The sequence below is a fragment of the Trifolium pratense genome, linkage group LG2, assembly GCF_020283565.1.
Source record: "Trifolium pratense cultivar HEN17-A07 linkage group LG2, ARS_RC_1.1, whole genome shotgun sequence".
Lineage (NCBI taxonomy): Eukaryota > Viridiplantae > Streptophyta > Magnoliopsida > Fabales > Fabaceae > Trifolium > Trifolium pratense.
Window position 1 is genome coordinate 11,130,805 of NC_060060.1, and position 12,163 is coordinate 11,142,967.

The following is a 12,163-nucleotide window of genomic DNA, read 5'->3' on the forward strand; positions in this document are numbered from 1 at the left end:
CAAATATTGAATTTGTACCTTTTTTGTTTTAACATTACATTTTTTGTTTAACCAATTTTTATATATGGATGAAATCACTCTATATTCAACATAACTTAAATCTAAACTAAGATGTGTGCTTTGTGAATACACACAGCCGACTTGTTTGCAGGTCCATAATTTACATTATTGTCTTTCATTATGGTATTATCTTTGGTGATGAGAAATATCATCTTTTTTAGAATCATATAAACTTTATAAAGTGAAGGAGAAAAAAAGATGGACCACATAAATTAGTGTTTACCACTTTCACTACTACAAAAATGAGATATAATAGCGCCTATTTAATAGCGCTTATTGAAAAAGCGCTATTAAAACTTAACCACGGAGCCTTTTTATAGCGCTTTTCGTAGAAATGCTTTTAAAGCCTTGAACTCAGGGGTGTTACAATAGCGCTTTTGAGAAAAGCGCTATTAAATCCAAATACGCGGAACTCTATAATAGCGGGTTTTACATGAGCGCTATAGTAAGAAAAATCAATTAATTAAAATCTGTGGTGGGCGAGTATCGAACCTTCGACCCTTGCTGAATAATAAAAAAAACATGTATCAATTTTTTAGAAAAAAAAAACTTATAGTTTCCATTGACCGCATCCTCTACTCAGGGTTTCCTTGTTCCAATTCTGTTCTCTTTGTTCATCTCACTCAAACCCAACGACCTTCAAACCACCCAGAAACATTCACCTCACTCGATTCTACAAATTACCCACTCACCTTCGTTCTTCTTCAATCTCACTTCACCTAGAAACCCTCAACCTTCTTTAAACCTTCGTCACTCTCACTCCATCCAGAACCCTTCTTCTTCGACCTTCTTCTCACCCAGAAACTCACTGAAACCCTAAACCCCGTAGAATGTCAATTGATTGAACCCAGATTCCCATTGAAACCCTTAAATAAAAATCAATTGAACCTTGAGAACTCGCTGAAACCCTAAAACCATATTTCCCAATCGTTCATCATTGTCCATCGTTTCAGAAGTCGTTTACCCAGAAACTCTTCATCGTTCCGCCATCGTTCATCGCAGTTGAACCTCCATCTTATCATGAGAGGTTAGGTTACTCAGTCTTGCTCAATCAACAACACTTCTTTTGTTATTTTTGTTTATATCAGATTGATTAAAATCGTCTGATTTGGGGATTATGCTGCTGTTGTTGTTTTGATGTTAGTGACGATAGAGGTTACTCAGTCTTTGGTGTGTTTGTTATTTGCAGGAGTTGTTTCTAGATGTGGTGCTGTTGTGTTGGTGTTTCTGAATTTTTTCTTTGAGATTGTCTTCTTTTTTGGTTTGGGAGTGTAGGTGTAATTTTGGAGTGTGTTTTAGCTTGATATAAGGTGTGGTTTTGTCTCCTTTTATGTGTCTTAGGTATCTTTTAGTTTTTTGGATTTCTATTTGGTCCTTGGAGGCAGGTTGGTAGTGGTTCTAGTTTTGAGCTTGGTGATGAAGGCTTTGAAGAGGCAATAGTAATCTAAGCATTGGGCCTTTATTTACTTTTTAGTTTTATCAGTAATTAAAACTAATAGTTTATCTAGTATGTAAAACTTGATGTTCAATTATGTTTACAGATTATTTGCCTTAGTGCCTCTACAAACAAACAGTCTAACATACAAAAGTAGGCAGAGGAAAAAGCTGCTTTGATCATGGAAGAATTACACTCTGATGACACTGGATTTATCATGGTAATTATTATATGCTACTTACTTGATCTTCTCATTCATATTTTTCACTTAGTTGTTGGTGGTTTATTATTCCTTATATAAGACTTTCTTTCCTGCAATTAGAGCATCATTACATGACATGTAGAAATTTTGTGTCGCACATTATAATTGTATTCATCATTTACATAATTCAGTTTAATTTACATAATTCAGTTTGATTTAGCATATAAAATTACATGACATGTAGAAATTTTTTATAATTTTCTTGTGTTTAGACAGTTGGAGATGTTTGTTGCACATGAGTTTTGGGTAGTGATGGAATGGTTCTTGTAAAGAAGGGCTGCTCAAATGCATCTTCTCCATAAATTTGCAAGTTGCAATAGGCGATGATTTCCAATTTTAAGATAAAAAGATAAATTTATAATGTTTTCAATCCCTATAATGATGCCTCTGCTGTTAGAATATAATTTAATTTACCATTAGTTCTAGTTGATATATTATAATTTATCTTTGTTTTTATTGGGCAGGAAACTTGACATGTTTCTATATATGAATTAAGAATGTCTTATAGATTATGATCAATGTTTTTATAATGGAAAATTGGCTTGTGGATTATGAATCTATTGCCCCAGGAGCTTGTTATAAAACCTGAAATAAATTTGATTAGTGGTGATTACGGCGTTGGGAAGAGTACTCTATTGTTGCAGGTATGGTGTTAGGTAGATTACGTGCTTAAATTTAGTATCACTATTTTGTGTCCTTTTCTTGTATTACCCAAAAATTGGGAAGTATGTCTTAGGAATGGACAAGACCTTCTTTAAAAAAATTCTGAAATCTTACTTAAATACAAGTGATAGCAGCATTGGAGCATGTTTTGTTTCAAACTTCAGAAGAGGTATGAGATAGTATTGCTTTTATATTGCATCATTATATGTGATATTACATTCTTGTAATTCATTTGCTAATTTGAAATTCTCATTTTGTTTGCCATATACATTAACTTATCAAATAAACAAAAAGTTGAGTATCCGGAGAGAGTGTTTTCTGAATCTTCTTTTCAAATTTGAGCTTCGATGTATTTAATAAAAATGCTCTGCCTGTTATTGTAAATGATGGCTTTGACTGCGATAAAAAAATTGATACACCAATTTAAAAATCTTGCTTTAATTTGATGACATAACTTCAATATGTATTCATTAGGGGTAGATCAGTCCATTTGTGTTACTGGTGATGACAGCTGAGCATAGCATATAAGGGAAATGAAGAGGATCAGAGATACATATAAAAGATTTGAAGAGCTTGTGTTTGGGTTCGAAGAGTTTTTCTTTAAAGGACTGAATATCTATTTATGGATAGCAAATTTATATGTATCTGACTCTCAATTGTCTATCCCTCCTGATTGAATCTGAGAGGCTTTGCTGCTCTCTTGCGGTGAGCTTCTCAATCATCTCTCTATACTTGTGTTCACTTTTGTGTTTCATACTGTTGAATTCTATTTCAAAGCAATTAGCAACAAAATTGTACCTTGTTCCTTATAATAATACATCACATCTGAGAAAGAAGTAGTAATAAAATGTATTTAAGTTGCAGCAAAACAGTGTGCGAACCATCACTTCGCTAGAATTGTTATATTATCAAAACAATGCAAAACACATAAATTTTAAGGGAAAATTTGCATTATTAGTCACACTATATTTTTATCTATGTTTCCCTTACGGGTTTAGTTGGTCAGTGGAATAGTCTCATTCCTCATTGGACTCGAAGTATATTCATGTTCATCTATTTTTATCTATTACTTTCAAATTTAAAAAAAATGTCATTTTATTTTCTATGTAACTTGTGTTCCAGCTGAAACTTGTAATAGGCTGAAACTCATTCTAGTTTTTCTACATTCCATTTATTTTTGTTTAATAGTTGCATTTTCTTCACTTTTTCTTTCTGTTACAGGTCTGACTTTGGCCCACTCTTTTTTTGATTCCGCTCAATTGCGCGATCTTTGTAAGGTATCAAATTCATACTTCTATTCACCATTACCAATTTTTATATCCTAATTTTCTATGTTGTGTGGTTTTTGTGGTTTATGATTTGTGTTAGGTGGTTATGATTTAACATGTTCTCTGTTAGCTAGTAATTTAATTTGGTTTCTTGTTTAGTTAGGAATAATTCTAAGTTTCAATTCACCCGTCTTTGAAAAATAAGGTGTGGGTAGGTGGTAGCACAGTAGAAGGGGTGTGTACATTAGAACTAGGTTACTAAACTTGGGCATATGAGCTATTGAAACACTAGAATGAATTATGATCAAGTGGCTAAAGAGAACTGAAAAATAGAAATATTCAGTTCCAATGAGGCCCTTTATGCAGCAAACGATGTATTATCAAGCAAATGCCTATGTACCTTATTTCTTGTTCATTGTATATGCAATGACTATATTTTATTATACAGGTAGTTTGAATTTTATAGGCCTTCCTTTTTCGATGAAGTGGATCGTTCTCATCAAGTGACAGAAAAAAGAGTTTTGCAGCTGTTGTTAGATGTCAAATTTGTCATTGATATTATCAGAAGAAAGCAGGGCCAAAGTTTGACGATCTCATTTGTAGTGGTGTTTGTGTTTGTACTATTCAATTCTGATTTGTCTTGTAGCTCGGATAGGTTTTGTTTATGAAATGAATGTATTACGAGTTGTTGTTTTATTAGAGCTAGTGTATATTGGAACAACACTGTTTCTTAGAAAATTAATAATATTGTATATTTTGGAAGTCTATATATTGGAACTATTTTAAAATTTCAAGTGCAAGTTTACAAAAGTACTGTCAAACAACAAAAAAACAGCAATTTAGTCTAAAAAAGAGCAATTTTTTTTTAAAAAAGACAGGACATACAATAGCGTTTTTTACACGGGCGCTATTAAAAATTTGTTAGACAAGGAATTATAATAGCGTTTTACAAACACGGGCGCTATTATAGATGACATATAACAGCGCTTTTTTAAAAAAGCGCTATCCAAACCCGTCTCCATAAGGCTGTTTGTTCGCGTGCAGGTACATACTACAGCGCTTTTTTATTAAACCGCTATTAAAAGTGCACATATGATAGCGCTTTTAAAACGCTATTATAGGCACCCAGACCTATAATAGCGGTATCAATAATAGCGTTTTTAACCGCTATTAAAAGTTAAAAAAAATGCTATTAAACACCTATTTTTGTTGTAGTGTTTATACCGTGGTTTTCAAATTGAGGACTGCATTAGTTGAGACGGTCACAATAATAGTTGTTGCGACAATGTCTGCAACTACATCGATCAGACTGCAATTGTGATGTGATTGTGATTCACAGTAAAAAAAATTAATTTACTTTAGAGTCTTATCAAACGATCGAGATGATGGGTATTGGGAGGTATGAGCTTCAATATGGTTTTGCTCACTTGTATCTCGACGTGCATAAGTTTCATTTGTAAAATGCTTGACAAGAACACTCTTTGGTCCGAAACCCCGTACTGATCATTCTATATAGTGGTGCATATTTAGACAATGCAACCATCAACCTTGCTCCAAGATCAGTCCTCCTAAAACCTAAGTATTTGGTGTTGAATACGGTCATCGAGCGTCAAGCCTTTTTTTTTTTTTTTTGAATCAACTCGAGTTAACATTAGAGCATGGTGGCGTTAATATACGTAGCATTAATATACGTCAAGTCTAACATGAGATGATGATATTAATGCTACACGCCACCATTCCCTCTCAAGTTAGTGATAAAATTGCAAATCATTCTATCAAAATTGCAAAATTCAATTTCATTGAATACGTATAGTCGTAGGTGCCGACTGCACTCAATTTGGATCCATTTGGGTGGTGGGGGGAGCTGTTCTTTTTTGCTCTATGTTATGTCACAATGCAAATAGGGGCCCGTTCTAAATTACCATGCCACATGCTCAATAGTGATGGCAACAATACTGGGCTCTTGTTCATCAAATTAGATGGAACGGATATTCATATAAATTATTCTTTCCCCATTCAATTTGAATCTTATGTTGCACTCATATATACAAGACAAACAAACAATTCTATGTTCACCACTCTTTATCATCCTCTGCATTGTTAAGAGACCCTATCTTGTCTCTATTACCGTTACAACTTACCCCTTCATTTGTCTTGTTACAAGGAAAAAAACTCTTCATTTGTCTCATATTATGTCATTTTAGAATACTATTAAGATATATGTATCCGGTTTAGTGATCATATATGTTAAATCATTAATTCAATTGTTAGTATTTAGCGTCTATAGTCTAGCTTTTGTTGGCGCAGCAGAAGCAAGAATTTGCTTGGTTCAGAGGATGCAACGTTCAGAGGTTGTGTTGCCTCTGACTCTGAAGTGCTTCAGAGGATGGATTGCAGGCACATGCACGCGCAGGATTGCAGGCAAGCTCAGCAGGCACGCAGGCTTGAGCTTGAGCACACTAGCAGTTTTGCAAAAACTGTGTTAAGCAAGATGAACAATTTTCTTGATGAAATTGATTAAGAACTGAATATGAAACTTAGGGAAAATAGAGAATTTTATTCTTCCTTAATGGGCCACAAAAATTGAATTACAAATGAATGCACTAGTTGCACTTATATAGGGAAGCTTGTGTAACAAGCAAGCTTAACCCAAGGCCTAACCAATTCCCTAACTAACCTAGTTAGTTACTAACAAACTTTTAACTAACAAGTTGGTTGTAACTAACTCTTATTCAAACATCTAACAAACTAATATTCAAGATGAATTATCAAATCTTAACACTCCTCCTTAATTCATGCTTGAATTACACACAACCAGACCTAAGCTCCTCCTTAAGAACTCAAACCTGTCAAGTTTTACAGCTTTTGTAAAACCATCTGCAAGTTGTACCTCAGTTGGACAGTACTGCACTTCAATCATTCCATTTGACACTTGTTCTCTAATGAAATGAAATCTGGTAGCAATGTGCTTGCTCCTGCCATGTGAAATTGGATTTTTAGCAAGACTTATAGCAGACTTGTTATCAATCCTTAGGATTAGAGGCTTCACTGGTTCACACTTGATTTCTATCATCACTGAATTCAACCAAATTGCTTGACATGCTGCAAAGGTGCCTGCTATATACTCAGCTTCACAAGATGAGAGAGCAGTCACAGCTTGTTTCTTTGTACACCAAGAGATTGCAGCATTATTGAACTTGAAAACATACCCTGATGTGCTCCTCCTATCAGTTATGTCTCCACACCAATCACTATCAGAATACCCTATCAAAGTACTCCCTGCACTGTTTGTACCAATAGGGAATAGCAAGCCAATTTCCAAAGTACCTTTGAGATATCTGAGGATTCTCTTGGCAGCTATCATGTGTGACTTCCTTAGATCATGCATAAATCTGCTGATAACACTCACAGCATAGCATATATCAGGCCTACTGTTGCACACATACCTCAATGAGCCAACTATTTGTCTGAACATAGTTGGATCAACCTTCTCTTCATCTGAGCACTCATCAATTTTTGTATTTGTCTCTGATGGATTTGACAATGGATTGCAACTTTCCATTTCAAATTTATCAAGCAATTCATCAATATACTTCTGCTGGTGCATTACTATACCATCTCCTCTTCTCATAAATTCCATTCCTAGAAAGAATGAAAGTTCACCAAGATCAGACATTTCAAATTCACTTTTGAGCTTATCTTTCACTTTTGCAATTTCTGCAATTCTACTTCTAGTTATGAGCAAGTCATCAACATACAAGCAGATTATGACAATATCTTCATCTTTAGGGCAATGTACATATACACCAAACTCAGCAGCACACTTTTTAAACCCTATCTGAATCAGAAAGTCATCAATCCTTTTGTTCCATGCTCTAGGAGCCTGTTTCAAGCCATATAGTGCCTTATACAGCTTATACACCATTGATTCCTTCCCTTTTATTTCAAAACCTGGAGGCTGTGACACATACACCTCCTCATCAAGTGGACCATTCAGAAATGCTGATTTCACATCCAGATGGTACAGGCTCCATTTGTTCTTACAGGCCAATGCTACAACCAACCTCACAGTCTCTATTATAGCAACTGGTGCAAACACTTCATTGTAGTCAATTCCATGTTTCTGTAAGAATCCTCTAGCAACTAACCTTGCTTTATGCTTTGAAATTGTGCCATCAGGGTTCAATTTCACTTTGAACACCCATTTCACATCAATTTTCTTTTTCTTGTCTGGCAAGTCAACTAGCTTCCAAGTCTGATTTTTCTCAATTGACTTCAGCTCTTCTTCCATTGCCCTCTTCCACACATTACTTTTCAAAGCATCTCTGTAGTTCAATGGTTCAGAATCAGCTAGTAATGCAAAGTGAATGAGATCACCCTCATCATTCACTGCATTGTCTTGAGTAACTTCACAATCATTCAATCTAGCTGGTACACGTTTGGTTCTTTGAGTCCTTGCAATCATATGAATTCTATCATCATCATCACTTGATAAATTCATATTACCATCACTATCATTACCTTGATTCTGAATAGTTTCAGCAGCAGGTTCACCTTCATCACCTTCATCAGATTCATCACTTGAACTTGGATAGATGAAAGTTGACTGCAATTCACTATTGTACACTGGTTCCTTCTCCCATTTCCATTTCTCTTCTTCATTCACAATTACATCTCTGCTAATGTGAACCTTCTGAGTAACTGGATTGTATAGCTTGTAGGCACCAGTTGGATGATATCCTATGAGTATCATTATCTCACTTTTATCCTCAAGTTTGGTTCTTCTAGCATCTGGTACATGCTTATAGCATAATGAGCCAAAAACCTTGAGGTGTTTCACACTTGGCTTCCTTCCACACCAAGCTTCATCTGGCACAACTTTCAGTTTCTTAGTAGGACATTTGTTCAGAATGTAGGCTGCAGTAAGTACTGCTTCACCCCAGAACTTGTGTGGCAAATTCTTCTGCTTAATCATGCTTCTTGCCATATCCAACAAAGTTCTGTTTCTTCTTTCAGCTAGTCCATTGTGTTGTGGTGTGTATCGAGCAGTAACTTCATGTGTAATGCCTTGATTAGTACAGAAGTTCTCAAACTCTTTTGAGGTATACTCTCCACCACCATCTGTTCTCAGAATCTTAATTGATTTCTCACTTTCTTTTTCAATTAAGACTTTAAACTTCTGGAACACTTCTAAAGCTTCACTCTTTAACTTCAAAGTGTATAACCAGATCATTCTGCTATATTCATCAACAAATGTGATGAAATACTTGCTTCCCCCTAATGAAGCAGCTTCAAATGGACCACAGATGTCACTATGAATAACTTGCAATACACCACTAGCTCTCTTAGGCATTTCAGCTACAAAAGGTTTTCTACTGTGTTTACTCTTCACACATATCTCACATATGGACTTCTTAGTCTTAAACTTAGGCAGGCCATACACCAATTCCTTAGAATTTAAATCACTGAGGCTTCTATAGTTCAAGTGTCCATACCTTTTGTGCCAAAGTGCTTCAACCTCATCAATCATTGTGGTAGACATGCACATTATATCTACACTTGAGATTTTGCACTTGTAGGTTCTGTTGTTTGACAAGCTGCACATCAGAATCAAGTTCTTCATTTTGTCAAACAGCTTCAGTGCATTGTCCTCCATACTTACAGAGAACCCTCTTTGCACTAATTGACCTAAACTGAGCAAATTGCAATTCATACCAGGGACATATAACACTTCAGAGATGATCACTTTACCTCCCTTCTTACTTTTGATCACTATGTTACCAATACCTTCAGCAGCAAGTTTTCTCCCATCTGCTAGTTTTATACTAGACCTTTTGCTTGCATCAAAATTGGTTAACCATTCTCTATGTGGTGTCATATGATTTGAACACCCTGAATCAAGAAACCATTCTTCATTCTTCTCACACTCATCCCCTATAGTAGCCATCATCAAGACTGACTTGACATCACTTTCTTCTGCAACATTAGCCTCTTGTTGATCTTTCTTGTACCAACACTCATCTGCAAAATGGCCAAGCTTCTCACAATTGTAGCATTTCACCTTGCTTTTATCAAAGTTCTTCTTTTTGTTTTTACCTTTGGCAAAACCTCCTCCTTTAGAGGATTCAGCTTTGTCATCAGTTTTTGAACTCTGATCTTTAAGCCACTTTGGTTTGTCTTTGCCTTTCTTTTTGTAGTTCTTGCCATTATCTTCTTTCTTGTTGGTTTGAGCTTGCAAGACTTGTTGTTCTTTCTTTTCTGAACCTCTACTGAGAACTTTAATCTCATGTGCTTCCAAAGCACTTTGTAATTCTTCAATTTTCATAGTAGCTGTATCTTTCACATACTCTATAACTATTACCACATTATCAAAGTTTGGAGTTAAGGATCTAAGCACTTTCTCTACTACCATTTCATCAGTGACAGTCTCACCATAATTTTGCATTTGATGAACAAGTGCAAGAAGTTTTGAGAAGAAATCACTTACTTTTTGATCCTCTTCCATCACCATAGACTCATATTGCCTCCTAAAGGCCTGCAATTTCACCTTCTTGACCTTGGTTCCACCATCAAGGTAACCCTCGAGTATATCCAAAGCTTCTTTGGACTTAGTTGATTTTGAAATCTTTTCAAAATGCTGTGCATCACAATTCTGCTGGATATAGAATAAAGCCTTGCAGTCTTTTTTTTTTGTTTTCTTTGTATGTGTTTCTCTGATCATTGGTTGGATTTGCTCCCAACTCATCGTGTATCCATTCACCACTACCTCAAGACACTCTTGTGCTCCAAATAAGGACTTCATCACTGCACTCCAGCTATCCCAATTCTTTCCATCAAGAATCAGAATGTTTGTACCAAAACCTTGGGTGTTCATCTTGAATCTTCAAGAAATCAATCTACACAGCTCACTTTGTGTTTCTCCACTTGATTCCTTCACAATTCACTCTTGTTACCTGTGATTGAACCAGGCTATGATACCAATTGTTGGCGCAGCAGAAGCAAGAATTTGCTTGGTTCAGAGGATGCAACGTTCAGAGGTTGTGTTGCCTCTGACTCTGAAGTGCTTCAGAGGATGGATTGCAGGCACAGGCACGCGCAGGATTGCAGGCAAGCTCAGCAGGCACGCAGGCTTGAGCTTGAGCACACTAGCAGTTTTGCAAAAACTGTGTTAAGCAAGATGAACAACTTTCTTGATGAAATTGATTAAGAACTGAATATGAAACTTAGGGAAAATAGAGAATTTTATTCTTCCTTAATGGGCCACAAAAATTGAATTACAAATGAATGCACTAGTTGCACTTATATAGGGAAGCTTGTGTAACAAGCAAGCTTAACCCAATGCCTAACCAATTCCCTAACTAACCTAGTTAGTTACTAACAAACTTTTAACTAACAAGTTGGTTGTAACTAACTCTTATTCAAACATCTAACAAACTAATATTCAAGATGAATTATCAAATCTTAACAGCTTTCGGGGTAGATCTTTTCTTCATCTCATGAGGAGGTTGATCTTATCGTGTGTTTGAGGTGATGGGGGTGTTCTCATGTTTTTGACATTGGTTTGTGTGTTTTGGTTTTTGGTTTCTTGCATAGTTTTCGTGAGATTGTTGTATGTATGCCTTCAAAGTTATTTGTGCTTTTACCTTTTGTTTTTGGGATAGGCTTCTGGTTGTGTGTATTTATGATACTCGTTTGTATTCTGAATTTTCTCTTATTATGTATATTTATAATATTATATTTGCCCTTATAATTTTTTTTAATTATTATTAGCGACTGATTTAGTGATTGATTGCGACGGAGATCGAAAAAATTCACTATATAACATGTTTGTACTTTGTAGTAGTTGTCAATTATATCTACCTAATTACTTAATTAGTAAGATGATCACATAAACACAATATTGATCTTCATTAAGGGTCTACACATTTATTTATTTTTTAAAAAAAGGGTCTACATATTTATAGTATTCTAATCGCTAATTACTTTGTAGTTTGTAGATTGGAGTTACTTTAAAATGGTAATTTAAAAATGAAAAGAGTCTTAACATGGATTTTAGATTGGTGGTGATAAAGAGTGTGGAGTGTTACATTTTACAATTTTATTGATGATACACTGTTCATGGGTGAAAAGAGTTTCTATATATGTGTTTGTACGAAGGCATTGCAAGATTTATCTTATTCAAAATAAAAAGAAAAAACTTAGATCTACTACTATTATTATGGCCACATGTGACACAACCAAATCAAGTCCTATGATCAAAATAAACTACAAACCTTAAACACTCAAGTATATATATATATATATGGTGGAAAATAAATCATGGAAATTAAACAAACTACTATACAAAATTATACAATGGACATCATAGACAATACCTATCAATATTATATCTAACTTAAGACTCCTTTCCTTTCCTTAATTCCATCATACAACACAAATAAAATATAGGAATTACTTTTTTTGGGTACATAGGAA

General features: G+C 35.0%; 1 long non-coding RNA gene across 4 annotated transcripts; it reads left to right on the forward strand.

Annotated features, from left to right (window-relative positions):
• Nucleotides 1-631: 631 nt before the first annotated feature.
• On the forward strand, nucleotides 632-4,455 carry LOC123911350. Of its 4 annotated transcripts, none has more exons than XR_006810462.1 (8): nucleotides 632-1,087; nucleotides 1,250-1,370; nucleotides 1,602-1,715; nucleotides 2,327-2,401; nucleotides 2,546-2,589; nucleotides 2,895-3,125; nucleotides 3,642-3,697; nucleotides 4,137-4,455. It is a non-coding gene; the product is annotated as an uncharacterized LOC123911350 (long non-coding RNA). The 4 variants fall into 4 exon arrangements; XR_006810461.1 differs by having other exon boundaries at nucleotides 2,555-2,589; XR_006810459.1 differs by having other exon boundaries at nucleotides 2,546-3,125.
• Nucleotides 4,456-12,163: the final 7,708 nt, after the last annotated feature.